This window comes from Temnothorax nylanderi, unplaced genomic scaffold (genome assembly GCF_030848795.1).
Source record: "Temnothorax nylanderi isolate EJ_2023f unplaced genomic scaffold, tnyl_v1.0 TNYL_tig0022_pilon, whole genome shotgun sequence".
NCBI lineage: Eukaryota > Metazoa > Arthropoda > Insecta > Hymenoptera > Formicidae > Temnothorax > Temnothorax nylanderi.
In genome coordinates, this window is record NW_027249084.1 from 281,051 (window position 1) to 304,388 (window position 23,338).

Here is a 23,338-nt window from a genome sequence, read left to right on the forward strand (position 1 = left end):
CGCTTCAGATAGAGCCAAACCTTCGCGGTTTGGTCTGGAAGAACCCCACAGCTCATGTTGTGTGTTAAAATCACCACAAATGACTATATTATTTGAAATCGAAGCAGACGCCACAGACTCCAGCAAATTGGCCCAACATTCAAAACCCACACGGATGTGGGGAGGTCTATAGAGTGAGATAATGAAAATTCTTTCGGATGAAACCCTCCTGCAAAATAGTGAAACACAAGTCAGCTCGATGCCTGGATTATTATCAAGATTGAAACTAAAAATTACAGGGTCAAATTCCTTGCGGCAAAGAATGGCGGTGCCCCCGCCTCCGACATTGTTCGGTCTGTCATTTCTAAAAGCAATGTAGTCTTTGAATGAAAAGTAGGAACAAGGACCAAGCCAGGTCTCCTGCAAACAAATCACGTCGTATCCCAAGCAGTGCTGCCAGTAATCGGCCTCTGGTCGCATGGTCGCATAGGGAGGGGATGACGTACACAAGCGAGCAACCGTGTCCGTGTGCGCTCGGCACTTCGGCCAGTGATGCCGCTGTGCAGACCGACCAGCATGCTACAGCGTGTGGAGGGGATGCGCCGGCAAGGCTGCGCAAGGCATAGCCACGCACACTAATGCAAGCTCCTCTGTCCGTGTACGCTCGGCGCAAAGAAGGACAGAATACGATCGTTGTCTCCTTCTCTCTTGAGCTATGACGTCGCTATGCCAGTGCCGGCTATGCCGGCACATATTTCAGATCTCGCGACTCTCCGAATCTCGCGTGGGCAAATCGACGATGGGCGACGTTATTTATTGTAAACTTATTCTTTTCCTATAAATTATCGAGATATATGTCAATCATTCTGTCGTTATTCACTGATATATGTATAATCAATTTCAATTGTGAATAATATGTAAATAAAATGTCTAAAAATATAAAAATTACCAAATGCAATGACATAAATCTTTATAAACATAAAAAGTTAAAAGAATTCTCCGTTTTTTTTTAATTTGCAGACCTTGAAATATTTGTTTTGATTAAAGTTGAACTTTACAAATGTAACAATGTATAAAAATCCACTATTGGCCAATATGCACGCTGTTTTTTTTTTTTAATTTCTTACATAACCAACCAACATTAACTTTAACATGATAATATTATCTAAATGTAAATAATAAAATTAAATATTAATTCTGAATAAAAAATTATAGCTTGTAGTATTTTTACTTATTTAATTTATTTTGTATTTATATACAACGTGCATACTGTTGCTCAACGGAAACCGCGAGAAGGTGGTGGTCTTTTCCGTCAGGAAGGAAATGCAAGGAATTGTTAATTTCTTACATTTCCTTTTGTGTGTGTGTGTGTGTGTGTGTGTGTGTGTGTGTGTGTGTGTGTGTGTGTGTGTTATTGCACATAAATTCTTAGCATTTTTATATTTCTTTGGCAGATTTCTTGTATGTTTTTATAAGCGTGTCAAGTGCTGACAAGATTTTTTACACGCTTATAGTTGTTAAGCTTGATGTCAAATGCAAGATTTTTATAATCTAAGATTTAACACTTTTAGTCTGCAAATGAAGGACCAGCAATATCATCCACAGCATGTAGCCTTAAAGTACTACGGTTTTTTCTCGCATCTCTAGCGTATAATTTGTCTGGCGACATAAGAGACAAATGTTTTTCCTCAATTGTCATATTTATAGATGTTTCTCCTCTCGTCTTCAACGCCGACTTAAAAACGCAAGTGGCATTAACAGAAGCTGACGAGAGTTTGTTACGTTTTTTCGTTTTTACATTACTTAAGAGGGAAAACATTCTCTCCGGATCGGCATTTGAATTTGGAAGTGATCGAACAGCATTCAGAACATTTGTTAAATTAGGATACTTTACAGTATTATTTGGGTATTGACATTGCAAAATTTTTTTCCACATATTGTCGAAATTTAATGTAGAGAGATTTTGTTTCTCCTCCATTATAAAATCTAATGGTAATGCAATCCATTCTTTCTTTAAGTCATCTTCATCACAATCACCGATAGTTTTAGCTACTATGGTGCTTATTGCCACTCAGTATCGGCTTCGCTTGCCGTGTTCGCTCGCTGGGAAAGGAGGCGCAGAGTGTAGGTCCGTAACTGACGGGAGTCGTGTTTCCTGGTAGACACAGTATTTATTTTTAATCTTAGTCTCTATGTACAACTATTTACAGGAGTTACAGTTGATGTAACGTGGCCCTGAAAAGGACCGTTTCTATGAAGTATTATGTGGCCCTGAAAAGGGCCGTTTGGTTTCTTCTACGTCTGGAGTCGCTCACTCCACACGAGGCAGGGCTTCGCCGTAGTACGGTGGAGTGGCTGTCGATTCCCCCACCTTCTCCAAGCTGGAGGTGTACCGGGCGGTGTATAGGACTCGACGTTGCCGGACTCCGGTGCGTCTGTCTGCGTAGCCTGTGTTCCTGTGGCGCACGTTGCCTGCGCGCTGCTCTCGCTGGTGGCAGGAGCCTCCCACTCGCTTCCGGAGGTTTGCGCCTCCGCGTCGTTTGCCCGAGGACAGAATTGAAGGCCTCGGTGGACCCTGGCCGGTGGTACGGTCTGCGTACCCCGTTCTCGGCGGTCGCTCGGCGACGGCGGTAGAGGTGAGAGCAGTGGAGGCACGGTGAAACGAGGTGACGTGTACCTTCGCAGGCGGATGTCCCACGTCGTCAGCAGGTCTCGTGGAGGTCTGGTGAGTGGTGGCGGCGTATCCAGGCGTAGAAGCTTCCACGTTGCAGGACTGGCGCCCTGTGGCTGCTCCGGTTGTTTCGGCGGCAGCGATGGACGGGAAGTCGGCGGCCTCGTATGGCTTCGTCGGCGTTCCAACGTTAACGCCTCAAAACGAGCTCTCTCTATAAAAGTGAATTCCTTGGTAGGAGGACCACTGCGGGAGAATGCTCGCCGATGCCTTCGCTGGTGGCCCTTATATACTGCCGTCGTAGAACTTTAAATGCGAGAAGCTCAGCCGCCTGGTGGAGAAAGCTTGACGTTATCTTCGCCGCGATGAAAGCATGTGTTCACCACGTGCGGCTGGCTGGCGCGCTCGCTCCCGGCAGGACGTGTATAACGGGCTGCCGTTCGGCAGGCGCGCGTAATTGATGTGGCGGTTGAGGCACCGCTTGTCAGGGCGCTTGCGGCCGCCACAGCTACGAATAAAACATCACTGAATGATATTTCTCTCTCAGTATTTAACAAACTTGTTTCAGCTTCAAAAACTTTTAATTTTGACAAAAACACATCATTTAGAGGTAATCTTTTGCGAATTTCTTCTGCAGCAGTCACATAAAATGTTAAACAGTTTTGTCGAACTGTTGTAACAATGTCTGTATGCCCCTGCAGCATTAATTCGTTAAGATATTTATCACAGTCTGATCCTAAAGTAATTTCGTGAAGACTTTTTTGATTTTCTGTTAAAGAGAATACTGTGTTTATGGAGAAAGGTTTTAAATGCTCCTCTTTTAAAAAGTTTCGACAGACTTGGAAAAGAAAGTTTACAGATTTTGAGTGCAATAAATAGATTCTCGTTTCTAATGCTTGAAAAAATGCATTAAATGCATTAAAAAAATTTAAAACATATTTTAAAAATAGAAAATACGCTCTCATCTCTACGTTGCCCATCTGAGATAATAGATATTCTCCAGATTTTGTTTTCTCACTAACAACCATTTCAGTAAGAAAATGCTTAATAGTATCCCAAGATTCCAGAAGTCTTTCTACACACATGTAGTGAGAAAGCCAGCGTGTTTCACATAATTTTAATATTTTGCGATATTTTTCTTGGAAACATTCACAAAATTCCTTAAAAATAGCCGAACGTTTCGGACTGCTGTTAATGTAATTAGCAACTTTTTTAATGAAATCATCGCAAAATGAGGGTAATTTATCACATGCAGCACGCGCTGCTAATGCAGCGGAATGGCAAGGGCATGAAAATGTAAATAAACGTGGACATACTTCTTCTAATTTTCTTTTGAATGATAAATGTTTCCCTATCATGACGGACGCATTGTCGGATGACAAGGCAACAATATTTGAAAATGGTATCTGTAATTTGCACATTTCAAATTTAAATGCCTGAAACAACTTTTCTGCACTGGAATCTTTGGCATCAATATCAATTAATTTAACTAATTGAGATTGAATATCTAACGTCTCCGGGTCAACATAGCGAACAAGAAAAGTCATCCATTTAGTATTGCAAATATCGGATGTTTCGTCAATAAAGACTGTAAATTTTGTTTTCTGAATTTTGTTAACGACACGTTCCGTTTCGACTGGACACAAAACGTTTGTAATAATATTTTTACATTTTGTTCGGCCCATGCTCATGCTTTTCAACGCAATAACATCTTCTGAATCATCTATATTAACTTGAAAAAAGTTAAGAAGAAATCCAGCATTTTTATGAGAAATATTGTTCTCAGCAATTAATGCGGCAAATTTGATCTCCAATCTTTTTTTACGCTCATCAAATGACAAACGCGGTTTATTACTTTGCGTATTTGAATTTTTATTTGATTCGTTTTCTGTATTACAATTTTTTTGTGAATTTTCTATATGAGTTGTAGATTTTGCATGACGATGGATTTGCGATAAACCACCAACACTAGATTTATCGCATGTTAAGCAAAAGAATGAACTTGGATCATTTAGCACTTCACGTAACCAACATTGAAATTGCTCTATATCTAACCATTGTCGTTGAAATATTGATTTACGAACTTTTTTCGTTGGCAACTGATCATCATTACTATTTAACAATGATTTTTCTTTTTCTTTGTGATATGCAGAATCCACATGTTTAGAAATATGTGTTGAATTGCATGAAAAATTGTTATTGCATATATTACAGTAATAAAGACTATTATTAGATGATACTTTGCGTATCCAAGATTTATATCGGTAACTATGACTCTCTTAAGGTAGCCAAATGTCTCGTCATCTAATTAGTGACGCGCATGAATGGATTAACGAGATTCCCACTGTCCCTATCTACTATCTAGCGAAACCACTGCCAAGGGAACGGGCTTGGAAAAATTAGCGGGGAAAGAAGACCCTGTTGAGCTTGACTCTAGTCTGGCACTGTAAGCCAGCTGTCAAATGTCAGCAGAGAAAACGAAAAATGCAAATGTTAAAATATAAATAGAAACGAAAAATGTTGTGAGTGTAAATTTGAGTGTGTGAATGTGACTATGAATACGAGTGTGTGTATGTGTACGTGTGTGTGTGCGTGCGTGTGTTACCTTTAAAACTCGTGAATATGAGTTGCGTTCGTTAAAATGTACACTCAACGAAGCGGTCAACGACACGACATTTTTTAACAAACAGGCAGACACGCATAAACTAGAATCACTAGAAGCCAAATGAAAAACGCTTGTTGACATTGCTGACTCGCGGAACTAGCGGACGAAAAACAAAAGATATGCCCATACAGCACAAGTAGATACTGAGAATGTTCGAAGGATATCTCAGCAGTAGATTGCGTATATTCTCACAACATTCGAGATACGTACCACGATTTTCTGAGAACATACTCAGAACATTCCTATTTCCGCCCCACCTAGTTTATTAGTATCTACTGAGAATATCCCGCAGTAAATACCAAGAATATCTCAGGTATCAATATAGAACCAAGGATAGAATATGCACGGTATATACTTATTACGTTCGATTAGGGTTAAATAATTGGTACTCTTTTATATTTTATAAATTTATATTTATTTATATGTGCATTGTAAATTATTGTCAATGTGTGTACATTATACACTACAAATATTAATACTGACAATTAATACCGCAATAACGCCGAGTTTAATGCTTATGTTACTTCGAGTGTCATACGTGATGAGAGAATTGCTATAGAATAATAGATTACTGCCTGTTTTATGTCACATACGATTTCCTTATAGAATATTGCAGTGCTGTCGAACTTTAAATCACATAGTGATTTGAGTACATATGAAGTACATATTTAAAACTAGCGAAAATAATCGTTTTCTTAAAAAGGATTGCACATAAGTAAACCAAAAGGAAATAGGAAAGTATGCATTTTTTACATGTGTCGTGTATCTAATGACGCTTATTTAGAACAAAAGGATAGGAAAATGTATTATAGTCACACGACTTGTTGGAAAGATTTAAAAATCTGAGTCCTCACTCGTAAGTTATCGTTTGTACAGAAAAATGTACTTACAAATTAAGCGTGATTTAAAATTCGAGAACACTGCAATCGTTCAAATATCTCGTGAATACATTTTCAATTGAATAATACATTAATCATTTACATAGTCGCGTAAGTAATTATTATTTTGTTTATCCTATACTAGAGATGGGCGATACAGCCTGAAAGTCGTGGATGAATAATAGATTACTGCCTGTTTTATGTGACATACGATTTCCTTATATTGCAGTGTTCTCGAACTTTAAATCACATAGTGATTTGAGTACATATGAAGTACATATTTAAAACTAGCGAAAATAATCGTTTTCTTAAAAAAAGGATTGCACATAAGTAAACAAAAAAGAAATAGGAAAATATTTAAAGTTCGAGAACACTGCAATATCGTTCAAATATCTCGTGAATACATTTTCAATTGAATAATACATTAATCATTTACATAGTCGCGTAAGTAATTATTATTTTGTTTATCCTATACTAGAGATGGGCGATACAGCCTGAAAGTCGTGGATGAATAATAGATTACTGCCTGTTTTATGTGACATACGATTTCCTTATATTGCAGTGTTCTCGAACTTTAAATCACATAGTGATTTGAGTACATATGAAGAACATATTTAAAACTAGCGAAAATAATCGTTTTCTTAAAAAAAGGATTGCACATAAGTAAACAAAAAAAAAATAGGAAAATATTTAAAGTTCGAGAACACTGCAATCGTTCAAATATCTCATGAATACATTTTCAATTGAATAATACATTAAGACAAACAATTCTTACAGTGCGAACATTTATCTTGTTAGTTATGTCAGACGGTAATCTCGATATTTCGAATAGAAAATAATTAGAATGGACTTTATAACGTAATTGCAGCGCATTTACAGTAAGCGGCAAGTTATAATTGTACGAATGATACATATATATGGCAAGGGAAGGCATCATATTGTCCGTGGATGTTTCAATACGTGTTGTATTATGTTACAAAATTCTTTCCATATACGGACCATCCTTCAGTATACATAGATGTACACACACATATACATATATCATGTTACATACGTATGTGCACATGTCTGTACATAATATATTTTTAAGAAAAAAAAACATATTATGGGATATTCTGTATATATGGAGACCAATAGAGACGTAATATCGGTGAGCATAGCATTGAAACATCCTCCTCTATAGACAATATGGCCGCGTTCAGGAAACACAACTGTTGAGTGAGCGCTCATTATGATTGGTTCTTACACTTAGATCCGAAGAAGAACCAAAGGTAAGAACCAATCATATTAAAGAATCACTGACCGCTCACTCAACAGTTGTGTTTCCTGAATGCGGCCTATGACACTTATTCGCACGACAGCGCATATTATATATAATCTTTTCCGCCGTCACTATTAAAAACCTGACTACATGTCATCCTCTCGACGAAACATACCTATTACAAAACGAGAAGATGAAGCAAAATTCGTTGAGCTGTTGGTATGTATTGCACAAATACACAATTGGTATCACAAATTGACTCCAACGTATGCGAGCCAAACACTTCGTCGTCGCACGCAATCTGTTTTATGGGAACGAGAACCAGCACGCGAAACAGGAGCGATAAATGGAATGCATCTCGCGTTTAGAAAAGTAAACAAATAAGCTGCTCCTCCAGACACAACGTTTTAAATGTTCCGATAATCTAAACGTGAATAATTCTAAATGTAAATATTTTCCGTTCTTTACGAATGTAGAAGTGAACGAAAGGCAAAAGCGAGAAGCTGACGCAACGTTTCAGCACGACACACGAGATACGTCCGTGTAAGATAAACGGAGGAAACACCGGTCGTCGAGTCTGAAAAATATAATAACAACAGTGACATTAATTTGTGCCGATTCTCGCTCGATTCACTATTTACGAATTATGATAATAAACTTACCAATATTTTCCGTTCTTTACGAATGTAGAAGTGAACGAAAGGCAGAAGCGAGAGGCTGACGCAACATTTCAGCACGACACACGAGATACGTCCGTGTAAGATAAACGGAGGAAACACCGGTCGTCGAGTCTGAAAAATATAATAACAACAGTGACATTAATTTGTGCCGATTCTCGCTCGATTCACTATTTACGAATTATGATAATAAACTTATCAATATTTTCCGTTCTTTACGAATGTAGAAGTGAACGAAAGGCAAAAGCGAGAGGCTGACGCAACGTTTGAGCAACGTTTTAGGACGACACACGAGATACGTCCGTGTAAGATAAACGGAGGAAACACCGGTCGTCGAGTCTGAAAAATATAATAACAACAGTGACATTAATTTGTGCCGATTCTCACTCGATTCACTATTTACGAATTATGATAATAAACTTACCAATATTTTCCGTTCTTTACGAATGTAGAAGTGAACGAAAGGCAAAAGCGAGAGGCTGACGCAACGTTTGAGCAACGTTTTAGGACGACACACGAGACACGTAGCCGTATACGTGCTGTCGTACGTTGCTGTCGAACGGAGACAGCCGTTTCTCGCACTCGCGGATCGTTTCCTCGCTCGCGTGCACATACGCGAATAATTACCGAATTAATAAAGACGGGGCCAAAGAAGCCGCGGAAGGTTATGTCGACGAGACCGTCGCGCACATGAACAGCCGTTTCTCGCACTCGCGGATCGTTTCCTCGTTTGCGTGCACATACGCGAATAATGACCGAATTAATAAAGACGGGGCCAAAGAAGCCGCGGAAGGTTATGTCGACGAGACCGTCGCGCACATGGACACTATGGACAGCCGTTTCTCGCACTCACGGATCGTTTCTTGTCCTCGCGCGCTTCTCGCTTGCGTGCACGACACAACTTCGACAAGATGTCCGACCGCCGACGTCCGACTTCGTGTTCGTGGCTTCGTGCCCGATCGACTCTCATCGGGGCGACTTCGGCTCGCCTAGCGCGCGCATCAACACGCCGCCTTCGGACTTAGCCGATTCGGCGTCGTCGGTGAAAGCAACACACCGCGAGCGGACACTTTATCTTCTGATCCGTATTAATTTATATATTCTGAGTAGTATACGAGAATTTACGAAAAATAATGTACTACTGTGAGATATTACAAGTACATCCTGAGAATTTACGAAAAATAATGTACTACTTTGAGATATTACAAGTACATCCTGAGAATTTACGAAAAATAATGTACTATTAGAGATGTTATAGAAATGTTCCAGGTATATTATATACGGTACGTATATGTACAGTACGAGTACAGAACATTCGAAAGATATCATGTGCTGTATGGGGCATACATGATTTGGAACAAATTTAACCTTAATGAGATCCAGAATTCCAGTCTTGATCTAAGAAAACGTTCTAATAGAGAGAGAGTGCATAGTGGGAATTCTAATAGTTCGCAATCTGTGTTGGATGAGACAATTCGTCCTTCTCCTCCTATGGAAGTGTCTCCTGTAAAGATCTCCCCTCCTGGGGAAGCCAGTCTGATCGAAGCTAATCTTGTATCACTCGAAAGCACTTTCCCTACACCCGACATCATTCTTCATGACTTAAAATTTCTGTATAACTCAGATAATCCTGAAAAATGTAAAGCCTCGGCATTACTGCATTACCTTGACTTAATTTTCCGCAAACTTAACTAATGGCTCTAAAGATTCTACAGTGGAACTGCAGGCCCTGCAGTGCAGGGGCATCTCGGGGAAATTTCCTGAGTTTTCAAATCTGATCTTGGGATCAGTGCTGCCAGTAATCGGCCTCTGATTGCATGGTCGCATAGGGAGGGGATGACGTAGACCGTGTCCGTGTGCGCTCGGCACTTCGGCCAGCTTCGGCGGTAGAAGAGTGCAGACATACAATCTGCTGTCTCTTTCTTTCTCGCTATAGCTATAGCTAATGCCGCCAGCCGCGAGAATCGCACTCGCCGCTCGTATGTTTCTTTTCGTACATGTAAATAAATCTGTAAATGGAAATATATTCTGTACATAAAAAGATGTAAAATAATTAAAGAAATAAAGAATAGAAGAAGCGTAAATGATAAATGACTAATAGAAATACATTCTTGGCCAACATGTCTACCTCTTTCTTCAAAGTTCCGTTATGAATTAAGAAAAATAACTTGTAATTAATACAAGAAAAATTGAATTAAAAATTAAATTATTTGTCCCAAATAGAAAATTAGAAAATATTCTGTTAGTATATATATTAGTGTATTTAGAGTATATTTGTCTACTTTTTTTACTAATTCTGTTTTTCATTTTCTAAATGAAAAACGGTAATCTCTTCCGTTATGAAAAAAATTTAAACAATTGTTAATTTGACAATTCGACAATTAATAAAAAATTATAATTCAAAAATAACGTTTTACACAATTGTAAAGCATATTGCAATTATAGTGCATAGGAATATACACAAGTAGGTATTAATATTATCACAATATTAAACAAACAACTGTTTATATTTCCTAATAGTGTATACCTAATACATTGAAAAGGGAAAGTTATGCGCAGTGTCATTATTACAAGTGGTCATTATTACTTCCGCACTACCTATGAGGTGCCACTAATAGTGCGTTAGGTTTTTAACGTGGACCTTCGCCTGTAGCCCTATTATACCACATTTTTTTATATATGTACATATATATAGATATAATTTCTGTATTTTCTTCATCTATTTTTCATAGATGTGATGTCCAACACAGTGTTCGACAATTTTTTAACACATCTATTATTATTAATAGATGTGATGTCCAACACATAGAGTGTCCGACAATTGTTATATTGATGTCCAACACATAGAGTGTCCGACAATGTTTTAAATTAAATTAAATTAAATTAAATTAAATTAAATTTGAATGTACTTGTGTTGGTCTTGTTCAGATGCTCGTTCTCGTTCTCCAGTGCCAATGCTCGCTCTTGACATTTTTGATAAAGTTGTAACGACTACTTTAACCCTTAAATGCCACACCTCTCAAGAATCTCGTAAATGACACATGGGGTCTAAAAGACCCCAGCATGAAAAATGTCTCCTTACTTATTGATTTTTTGATATTTAGTTATGAAAATTATTTTCAATGTTGTTCAAGGCTTAGAAAAGAGAATAAAATGCTTATATTCTTAAAATTTAAATTTCAACATAGTATAAAAAATTAAGATCGCCAACAGTTAAAATGTTGGCTCCAAAATCAAAAAAATTAAAAATTATAAATAAATAAATATGAGCTCCATATTTGGCGGGAACATTTGAAAATATATCATTGTAAAGGGTCTGGGGTCCGCTGGACCCCGGGTGGCATTTAAGGGTTAATCAAAAAATCAAATTTTCGAAAATTTGATTTTTTGATTAAAGCAGTCGTTAGAACTTTATCAAGAACACAAAGCTGATCGCGGATGTAGAAGAGATGATAAATAAAAAGACCACTAGACCTTTATATGAAATTTCTTTTACTTCTAAATACAAAGAGGTACATTCAAATTTAATTTCTCCATTTCTCCTCCGAAAGATAGCCCAGTTTCTCCGCACGAGCCCCACTCGTGCGGAGGGTGCAGTTTGGAATATAAAAATTCCTGTGGTCAGGTGGACTCGAACCCGGGTCCTCGGGATTACGAGTCTGGCGCTTTAGTCTGGTGCATGTGTGTATATTATACACACATGCACACACATATATATTTCTTTATATATACATATTGCTGCTGTTGTTGCTGCTGCTGCGGAAGGTGTTGTCCCTCCCTTTCCTGCTGCTGGCTTTGCTGCGGCTGGCCCTGCTGGCTCTGCTGGCCCTGGTTTTCGGCCAGTGTTTGCACTTGCTGGGCCACCTGTTGCAGTTGCATTTTCTGTTCCTGATACAAGTGCAACAACTGGTCCAATTTCTCACTGGCCTTCATTTCCGGCTTTTTTTGACCTGTAAAATACATAAGTAAAATACATATCAGTATCATATCACTATCATTTTCATGTATAATATCAGTCTTACTAAACGATATACTTGCTCTATTACCAATACATTAATAACATTGATATACATTATAAATATATCGATACAGATTCTAAATAAATTATAATGAATTGTTTCTGACTAACCCGTCGTATCCTGCTGATCCTGCATCGTAGCGTGCACGCTGTCCTCTTTCGCCACCCATACAGCACATGATATCTTTCGAATGTTCTGTACTCGTACTGTACATATACGTACCGTATATAATATACCTGGAACATTTCTATAACATCTCTAATAGTACATTATTTTTCGTAAATTCTCAGGATGTACTTGTAATATCTCAAAGTAGTACATTATTTTTCGTAAATTCTCAGGATGTACTTGTAATATCTCACAGTAGTACATTATTTTTTGTAAATTCTCGTATACTACTCAGAATATATAAATTAATACGGATCAGAAGATAAAGTGTCCGCTCGCGGTGTGTTGCTTTCACCGACGACGCCGAATCGGCTAAGTCCGAAGGCGGCGTGTTGATGCGCGCGCTAGGCGAGCCGAAGTCGCCCCGATGAGAGTCGATCGGGCACGAAGCCACGAACACGAAGTCGGACGTCGGCGGTCGGACATCTTTTGGTATGAAGAAGATTCCATTCATCTATAGTCATATCAATATTTTTACATATGTTTTTAAATGCTACAACTAGTTCAATTATCTTTAGCTTTATTTGTGATGTTGCTAGCTGTGGAGAAAGCAAGCAAAATTATTTTTTCCAATAATTTAATATTGTCAGGGATTCTGTACTGTAGCTGTTCACACAAACAAATCAAAAAGTCACGACATCTCTCTTTGATTACTTTAAGTTCGTGATGATGCAAGCCAGAAGCTGCTTGTTCGAAAGAATATCCAAAATCGATAGCCTCAACTCTCATTACATAATCTTTGAATTTAAAGCTAGCAAGATTTGTTTTTTCCAATTGTAGTCTTGATGGAGGTATAAGAATATTCATATAATAGTATAAAAGAGAATGCAAATCATCTAAAAGTTTAAGAGAATTAGCATTTTCTGCTTGGAACGTTTTGTTAATCTCCGTCAGAAATTTCAACATATGCTTCAAGAAAGTTAAGTAAACTAAATTAGATTGTGTATTAAACATATTATACAGTTGATCAGCTGTGTAACATCTCTCTTTATCTTTTACTATAGAAAAGTGAAGTTTTAGAGCATTCCATTGATCAATTATTTTATTTATTGCTTCATATCTTGCTAACCACCGTGTGCCTGATAATTTGTCAATTTTAAGAGGTTTCTTATCTTCTAAGATTTTATATAGTTTTGCATACTCAATTTGACGCTTAGAGCTGCAAGAAAACCAGTTGTGGCACTCTTTAACAATAAAATCTAGATTTCTTGGTAAGCATTTACAAGAATATTCAGCTGCCAAATGAAGAGAATGACAAACACATTTAACTACTACAAGTTCATTATTAGTTTCCTTCAAAATTGAAGAAAATGAATGATGTTTACCTATCATAACATTGGCTCCATCAACTCCAATTCCAATCAGATTTCCAATTTTAAGGCCATCTTTTAAGATTTGATTTTTAAAAGCTGATATTAACGTATTAGCATCACCACTTTCTATCTCTATTAATCTATAGAAAGTTGTTACGATTTTTTTCTTCGTTTCACTAAAATATCTAATAATAAGGCAAAGGATTTTCTTGGTATCCACTGCTGTACTTTCATCGATAATCAATGAATAATGTCCATTACCAAGATCATTAATAAGATCTTCCAAAAGACAAGGAGAGATAACATTATTTATTAGCGCTGTACCTTTAGTTCTATGTAATTTTATTTCACTTAATAGTTGAGATGTCTTATCAAGAGTTGGTATTAAACTCCCAAGATGGTCAACTGAAGACACAGAACAATGTTCTGCAATAAAAGCAGCAATTTTTAACTCAGCTACTTTTCTTTTATCCGAAATAGTCTTCGTTACAAAATTTGTTATGTTCCTTGAAGCATGTTGAGAATACTTAAATGCGTCCAAATGTTTTTTGCATTGACCATGTTTTTCAATATCTTTCTTGTGAGCCTGAAGTGGACACCGACAAAGCTTGCAATACGCTTTAGTATTTTCACCCGGCAAGGCAGACAGCCATCCTATAATAAATATTGTAAATTACTACATAATTATTTGCATAGTAAGAAAAAATGTATCTTAAACTTTCCTAACTCATTTTTAAGAAAAAACGTATAAATTGTACGTATTTATATGCATTGCTGATTTCTGTGTGGGAAGAAGAGGCATTAATAATTAAAAGTAATAAACTTACCAGAAAACTGTGGAATTAATTCCCAGGCTTTTCTATATGTTCTTTTTTCTTTAGACATACTAGCTTATTTCCTTTGTATAAATTAATCTCAACTATATACATTAATCTTAACATATAAGTCACATAAACTGCTTATTTATTATTTTTATTCTAACCTTAAGCTAACAGAATAAAACAAATGAAAATAATTATGTCTCATTTAGAATAATTGTATTATATCACGTAACCGTCATAACCGTGAAAGCACCTTTAAAGATTGCGTTTGTTTTGGCGCTCACAGCAGTGTAAGCCTGTTCTTTATCGCTACACTGCTGCACCAGTGCAATAAGTTAGAATGAAACAAATATACTTTTTCTCGTTCTAACTTCCCAGATAGCAAAATGTTAGCAGAATGCGCGCAGATTGGCAGCAAATTTGATCAAAATCCCACGCCAAAACCATAGCCATCTGTGTCCGCATTAAGCTCGTGTTCTGTCGACAGAGCCTGTTGACAGGCAATGTAAGCAGATTGCCAACAGAAACCGCGCAGAGCCTGCATACATAACCTGGCAGCAGATTGGCAGCAAAAACCGAGCAGAGCCTGCGCGCTCGACCTGAGAACAGATTGGCAGCAAAAACCGAGCAGACTTTGTCCATACCCATACAGCACAAAATATTTTGTAAATATTTTTTAGGAAGATTAAAATAATTCACAAAAATATTTTTTAAATCTTTCTGTGTCCGCCAGATTATGTCAGAAAAATATTTTCGAAAATATTTTTAAAAGATTGCAAATAAATATATACAATAATATTTGTAAAATCTTTCTATCAGAAATATTGCTTCGAAAAATAAAATATGTTTAACCCAATCAGCAATAATTGTTTCACGTTTGAAAGATTTTTTTAATATTTGAAAAATATACATTACACACAATATACTTTACATCTTACTTTGGAAAATATTATTTTGCATATCTATATCATTGCAGCAATTTTGGTTGAGCCTTGCGTTGTATTGCTGACAAAGATATGTCTCGCGGATGTCATGATCACGGTCTTGTATACAGGTCTAGCAACGACCTCAAATTTTAGTGGTGGGGGGTGGTCGTCTTGTAGAAGTGAAATCTAATTCGCTTCATGCGCCACGAGAGGCGCAACGATCGAAGGAAATACTAGTGTGAGGGAGATAGAAACAGATTGTCAATCTCTTTCTAACAGCCTATATATGTCTGTCGCACCTCAATGCTTACCTCGTATTTATTACGATTGCAAAATAATATAAATCCCAAAATACAAAAAAACTTTTGATATAATTTTTCTATTAGCGATTTACAAAATCAATAAAATAACCTAGATAATATGCATGTTGCATAAGTTGTAAAGATATCTTTAAGATATCTTATGCAACATGCATGTTATCTGGGAAGGTAGTGGATATCTCGGATTTGTATATAAATTTTCTTATACATTTTACTTATGCTTTTTTATGTTACAATGCCGAAGATTGGGCATTTTTAAATGTATTTTTATATTCCTTAATACAAATAAATATATCATATAATTGTATCATATACAAGAGGTATAAAAAAACTTTTATTTGCAAAGAACAAAATATAATGTATTGCCTAATATTAATTTGAACGATAATAAATCTATTTTATATTTGATATTAAGCGTTCGTCTCGATATCAAAATATCAGCACTATTTATTTAAATGATGTTAATATATATACATCATTTAATCTGAATTAGGAATGTTCAGTGTAAAACTCGGGGCAGATGGCGCCATGGCGTCCTGTCCTGTCATGGCGGCGTCACCAACACTAACTCAATATACATGTATGTGTTGGTGTATCTGTGAGCACATCCGTGAGATATAAGGTCTGTTTTCTGTTGCTGCACTGCTGAACTAGTGCACTCTAGTGCACTTTAGTGCACTAGTTCAGCAGTGCAGCAACAGAAAACAGACCTTATATCTCACGGATGTGCTCACAGATACACCAACACATACATGTATATTGAGTTAGTGTTGGTGACGCCGCCATGACAGGACAGGACGCCATGGCGCCATCTGCCCCGAGTTTTACACTGAACATTCCTAATTGATTATAATCTAAATAATATATATATATTTTTTTTCAGATTATAATCTTAATAATTATACGTTAGATTTTTAAGATCCGGAATGCTTATAATAATATCATATCAGAATCGAGTAATCGTCGAATTAAGCTCGATCAAGAACGTAGACAAAAAGATTCATTGCACGAATATTTGTATCACCGTGAAACTTTTAAGAATTTGTTAGTTTTGACAATTTTCTTTTAGTCGCAGAAACTTTGGGGTTTTTTACATTTTCTTGAAAAGTATTTTGTCTCATCCTTAAACGTATGTAATACACTATCGCATACGATAAAATCTCAGAAGCATGCTCTGTGCAAGGGAAAGTAAAATTGTAAGAAGATAAAACTTCTTCAAGCACGCAATCAAAAACGTCTCGATGAGAGGCATATTTAGCAAAGCACGATTCTACGTGACGGATAAGATCGAAAAATCTTGAATTAGGATGAATCAGTCCACCTCGGGATTTCATGCTGACTAATTGTGATACTGCAGACGTGGAAGGGGAATCTGATCTCACAGCTCGTTGACAATTCGTGCATGTGCCGTATATTTTTAATACTTGTTTACACAAATAACCTGTTAATCAATGTAAACCTGTTAGATATTAGTGATGTTGATCATTTCCACGTGAATATAGATGAGCCGTATTCTACAATGTCTAACATGCTAAAAGCAGCGCATGCAATTGAAAGAGTTTATTACACAGATCTTACAAGCGGCGATTGTTAGTATTCTACAATGTTAACATGCTAAAAGCAGCGCATGCAATTGAAGGAGTTTATTGAACAGATCTCACAAGTGGCGATTATTAGTATTCTACAATGTTAACATGCTAAAAGCAGCGCATGCAATTGAAGGAGTTTATTACACAGATCTTACAAGCGGCGATTGTTAGTATTATTCTACAATGTTAACATGCTAAAAGCAGCGCATGCAATTGAAAAAGTCTATTACACAAATCTTACAAGCGGCGATTGTTAGTATTATTCTACAATGTTAACATGCTAAAAACAGTGCATATATTATGTAAAGTGAAGAAGTTCATTATACAAATCTTAAAAGCAGCGATTCTTATTATAATAGATACATACCTACTAATTTTTAAAACGATTGTAAGCAGTTTAAGAGAAAAGTTTATGTTAAAATAAAAAACCTGTCACAAAATATATTATACAATCGAGGGTCTCGGATAGGGTAGAATCATGCTCAAGATTATTATAATCTATGATATCGTCCGCCTCCCAATCGTGGTATTGTAAAATTTGGTCTAATTTTTCCTTAACACATTGTCGATATTCTGTACTCTTTCCCTTAGATTTCGGCCCGTAAATATCTTTCAGCTCCTGTAGCGAGATTAGAATTTGCGGCGAAGTCTGTTCGGAAACGGTGCAGTTTCCAAATTTAGGAGGTTTTATGATACTGTACACTGACAATATTTTGTACAGTTGCAAGAACGTCGGGCAGCTGGGATGATCATTACATCCTGCAGCTTGTCGAATAGTGCCAAAAAATTTCTACAATAAAAATACATCCAAACATAGGTTGCACATAGATGCAATGACATGCGCGCGCGTGGGCACGCACGCACATCATTATCAATAATAGGCTTGTTCGCGTTGCTTGAAATCCCCAAACATTTTTGCACTTGAAATGAGATAAATATATATATTCGGCCGTTGAAGAGAGAGAAAGCGAAGATGCTGAGTGCAAAAAGTGCAAGCAACGCGAACAGACCCAGTGACTGGCACTTGTGGAGATTACATTTATATTACATAATTTATATCTCAGGTGTTGTGCGATTGCTCAAGTCAAGTATATGAGGTAAATACTTATATTTCCATGTTCTCCTATTTCAAGATTCTTCAATCACGGTAAGTAACAAGAACTCAAGATAACAAATGTTGTATATTCGGTTAACTTTTGCCAATAATTGATTTTCTTTTTCAGATATTCTCCACTTTCGACAATCGCACAACGAGATAAATATTTCTCTCTCCCTTCCGTCATTTAAAAATACTTCAATTAAAGTAATTTTCTTTTCTCTGTCAAGTACATTTCAAATTCCAGGATTAAGTAAATAAGGTAAGTATATCTTCCCGCCCCATCACTGTAGAATTCTTCATTCACCGTAAGTATAATGACTGGAGGAGTATGACCCGTATTCATAGGCCGGTATTCATAATCAGATCTTGTTTCAAGACCGTCTTAAGTAATATCTTAAGATGCTAATACGGCTCTGTGATTGGTTAATGACATCTTAAGATTTTACTTAGGATGGTCTTAAATATAAGAACCCACTATGAATACCGGTCATAGTCGGAGCATGTTTGATCGAGTAATGCACCCAATTCGGACACGTATGGAAGTTTAATTACCTCCAAGTTATCCTGATTCACTTTCCCGGTTAGTAAATATTTAAATTCGTATTTTTCGATGAGATAGGGGCACAAATTGATCGTTGATTGTAGGGAGATTCGCAAAGCTTCAGACGTTTGTACGGTTAAGAATTCATCAGCCGTTATGTCATATTGTACTTTGGCAAGTTCCCACTCGTTTAACCATTGGAGCGCATCTTGTAATACCTGAAGATATATTGAATCAGGTCATATTAAATCGGTTGTAAAGTATTTAATAAAGCGTTACAGCTGTTCAATAATAATCATGTAATTACTTGAAAGTCTTTGGTCTCTGGGGTCAGACCCTGATTCGGAGATTTCCGATTTAGCGCATCAAACATGTCGTTTATTCGAGTGCAAAACTTAATTGTTTCTTCACATTCGGCGAGAGATGTGATTCCACGTGATAAATAAAAGGCCAAACCTTGTGCAACAGACTGACTAAAAATCTACAAATGTGCAAATGTGTAACGATTTATTTTCCATAAAATTTATACAATATAAATATTATGGTATAATTAGAAAAGAAATACCTGAGTCGCGAGTCGAACACGCATTTTCGAGGTGGTATCCAATATAACATGTCTTTGTGTTATTTTAGGACAAGCCCTGGCATTTCCTGGATATTTACTGTCCAGATCGAATAAGATCTTAAAGTACTCCCAACGTATGTATTTATCCGACGATTTTATCTGCAAAAATGTTTAGTAAAAATATTTATTTATTGTTTTCTATATACTGTACCGTTTATTCATGCAAGACTGCTCTCATTCGTGTATATCATAATTTAAACAGAGTTTATTTTCGTAGACAGAAATTCAATTACAGATTTTTTAAATTACTATATACATGTAACTATATATAATTCAGCAGACAGTATTTATTGCAAAAATTAATTAATTTTTTTCAGATATATAAATTATTTTTGTTTTCCAGGATGTCGTAAATTAGGTATTTTTCCTTTATTCCTTTATTTTGGAGTTCATCAATCGAGGTAAGTAATAATTCGAAACAAATAACTTTAATGTACTAATTGAATATCCTCATGTTTTTTTTTTCAGGTATTCTCTATATGCAATAATCGTGCATATCAAACAAACTTTTTTTTCTTTACCCTCCAATTTTTGGATACATCTATTATCATAATAAAGCGCATATGCATAGTTACTCTTTCAGGTACGACTTTGTAAAGCGTAAGCGGATCTAATTTATAATACGGCAAAAATTATATGTATTCTTTTTTTATTTTGTGAATTGATTTTTCATTATCGTTTTACAATTATTATTTAAAAACGTTTTTTCATTCAAATACTATGCAGAATCAAATATACAAAACTTGTTGATCTTATTTGAAACTTACCCGCAATTGTCTTTTATTGTACAGCCGGTTTCGAATATTTTTGATGACGTGAGGTATATCAGAAAAAGCGAATACCTTCCGGTTGTCATCGATAGGATGAGTAAACCATGTTTTTGTGCAATTCATTGTACCTGAGACGCCCAACAGAGACCACATCTTTGCATTTGTTGCCGCACCATCAGCGATAACACCGTGTATTATTGCTCCACTGTTTTCCAGGTAAGTTATAGCTTTTAATACCAATTTGGCGAGTTCTTCGTCCTTGACTGGATTTTTTGAAGCAAATACAGCAAACGGTTGAGTGTATGAAGATGCCAAAGATTGAAACATAAGCACAAGACCGTGCGTAGCTTGATCTTGAATGTCCGTAGACTGCGGCTTTTCTTGACCAAAGTCTGTTAACCCAACGTAAGTTAGGTTTCTCGAACAGACTGCCAGAGATTTTCTTAAATGGATTTCATCCAATAAAAGTATACCATGTCGCTCCAAAGGTGTTTTATCCTCAAAATGCTTCTTTAATAATTGCTGAAACTGTTCGTCAAAGCCGCATTTCATGTCTATCAGTGACCAATAGCTGCGTACTGTTCTTATGCAAGGTAATGGTAAAACATTATTTTTCCGAAGAAACTCATAATAGCTTGGCGAGCGTATATTCATCATCATGCACAACATTATCCATTCTTCAGAGTAACGACGATTCTTCGTGTCTCTCTTCGACGCAGCAGAAATAATTTCTTTTAGCGCTGTATGTTGTGCAGCTGAGATGTTTAATTTCAAACACTTTTCGTCCAACGTTTCGGCACGAATAGAAGCAATTTCGCTGGCTTTCTCTTTCAATGATTGAGTTAGTAATTGTATACGCCGCTTGGCTCTATTTTTTGCACGTTTTTCACGAGAGTTCTTCTTCCGTAAAGCAATGAGTTTCTTGTTATCGATAGGATTTGTCACTCGAAGTATACGTTTCACTGTTTTAATTGTTTTCGACCTTGCTTCTTTCTGGATTATTTGTTGTCGCATTTTTATACAGTGATCACATCTTTTACGTTTTGTGATCATAGTGCAGTCCTTGTGACGCCACCGGTTAACGTAATCTCTGAATACATTATCACTTGGCAAAAAAAGAACGTTAATGGCACCCAGACCATTGCACAGATTCCTACTTTGGAACGATTTCAAATACTGTGGTAGCAATCTTATATCGTCTAAAATTTCACCGAGATTATTTTCTTTTGTAGCGACAGCACGCCCGTAAATGTAGTGACGAAGTGTTCTATCACTGTCGATCACTATGTTTCTTTCTGTTACTGGACTTCTCACGGCGTTTTCCATTTTCATTACAGAGTACGAGAAAACAAAGGTCGGGCCTTCCTCTGTATTCATCTCGGAGAAACTCCAACATTTCGGTATTGTGATGGAAGACTTCTCACCGCTGATGGTATTAGTGTTAACTCTGGAAACTAAATAGACAAAAATATTTTACACTGCAGATGGTAATATGCTCACTTAATGTTTAAGTTTTATTTCTTATTATTTTTATAAATTAACATTACTTACAAACGCTCATAGTGATTTTTGAAATAATATCAATCTCGCCACACATATCAGGTTTATCTGAACGATCCTGAAGTTGTTTAATCGAATCAATACTGGCTGCTTTCATCAATGCAGGCACCTCAAATTCAAGCTTATTCATGTGTGTGCTATCTACATTAACTACATTTGTCACTGAAAAGTCATTATTTATCAATCATTATATTATTTATCGTGTGTATTATTAATTTAATATTTTTTTTATATAGGTTTTGTCATCCTGGCTCATCGTGCATATGTTCTTGAAGGTAAGTAATTTTGACATTATCATGATTCCTAATTTTGTTATTTTATTTCAGATCTTGCTTTGCTTACGATAAATGACATAACTGGATTTACTTCGTACTATAATGAAAAGCATGCATGGACATGTACATGCAATTTCTATAGATACGCTTATAAATCTGACAAACTGCACAGGATTGAATCAAATGAACACTGTGGTAGATACATACTTTCTATATGAGATGATTCCTTGATATGATCATTGATAAATTCAAAAGCAGGGCAGTCTTGATTTATGTTTGTGACTTCTGTAGCATCAGCAAGATAATTCATTGGAGTATCTACATCAGGGACTTCAACAATTGAAGAATGTTTTATTGCAGAATCGGTGGAGTGAATGGAAGAAGACTCAACCATAGAACAGAAGTTGTACTCAGCATTGAACTGTTTGTTGAACGAAGAATCCGCAATGACAGCAAGGTCATTAACAATGTCTTGACTGATATATGGAGACGCGCAATCATTGTCAAAAATTGATGGGACAGCGGATGTGTCGAGTCGAGGTCTCTTATATGGGGCCTCGGGGTGGGGGGAATTTTCAACTACCGTTTATCGAGAGTTCGAAGAATTATTGAAAATACATTCGGGATTCTTACTGCAAAATGGAGAATACTTCGAAGAACAATAGACGCAAATGTAGAAACAATTGAAGCTATTGTAAAAGCAACGATATGTCTCCATAATTATTTAATAAAAAAGGAAGAGTCGACATATTTTTGCAAGTCAATGGTAGATAGAGAAACAAGAAATGGAGATGTAATTCCAGGTATTTGGCGAAATGATACATCTGAAAATAATTTATTTCAAAATTTGAATCAACCAAATCAAGCTGTATTAAGTCGAGAAGCTTTACAAGTACGAAGAAACTTCACAGAGTTTTTCGCCAATGAAGGAGCAGTACCTTGGCAATTTCACCAAATTTATCGATAATAATGCAGTTGACTAGAAAAAAAAAACACTTAAAAAACCTAAATTAAAGAAAATAGATTTTTTCACACACATTTTTTTATTTTTAAAGAAACAATTTTTATTTGTTAGAAATTTGTAATAACATGTTGTTGGAAATAAAATAAAATAAATAAACATGTATTGAAATATAATAAACTGCGTAAACTGCGTGTCAATGATTCTTTTCCTGAGATAA

At 36.3% G+C, this 23,338-nt stretch overlaps 2 long non-coding RNA genes across 5 annotated transcripts; one reads left to right on the plus strand and one right to left on the minus strand.

Moving 5' to 3' along the window:
- Positions 1-5,706: 5,706 nt before the first annotated feature.
- On the minus strand, positions 5,707-9,439 carry LOC139769327 (uncharacterized). Its single transcript, XR_011717537.1, has 3 exons — positions 8,556-9,439; positions 8,117-8,470; positions 5,707-8,031 (listed from the first exon to the last, which is right to left on the minus strand). It is a non-coding gene; the product is annotated as an uncharacterized lncRNA (long non-coding RNA).
- An 8,819-nt stretch (positions 9,440-18,258) lies between these two features.
- On the plus strand, positions 18,259-23,283 carry LOC139769329 (uncharacterized). 4 transcript variants are annotated; one of them, XR_011717543.1, is made up of 9 exons: positions 18,262-18,434; positions 18,511-18,645; positions 19,561-19,626; positions 19,896-19,953; positions 20,021-20,135; positions 20,344-20,538; positions 21,660-22,012; positions 22,119-22,352; positions 22,518-23,283. It is a non-coding gene; the product is annotated as an uncharacterized lncRNA (long non-coding RNA). The 4 variants fall into 4 exon arrangements; XR_011717544.1 differs by having other exon boundaries at positions 18,275-18,434; positions 21,660-21,809; XR_011717542.1 differs by having other exon boundaries at positions 18,259-18,434; positions 21,660-22,352; positions 22,449-23,283.
- Positions 23,284-23,338: the final 55 nt, after the last annotated feature.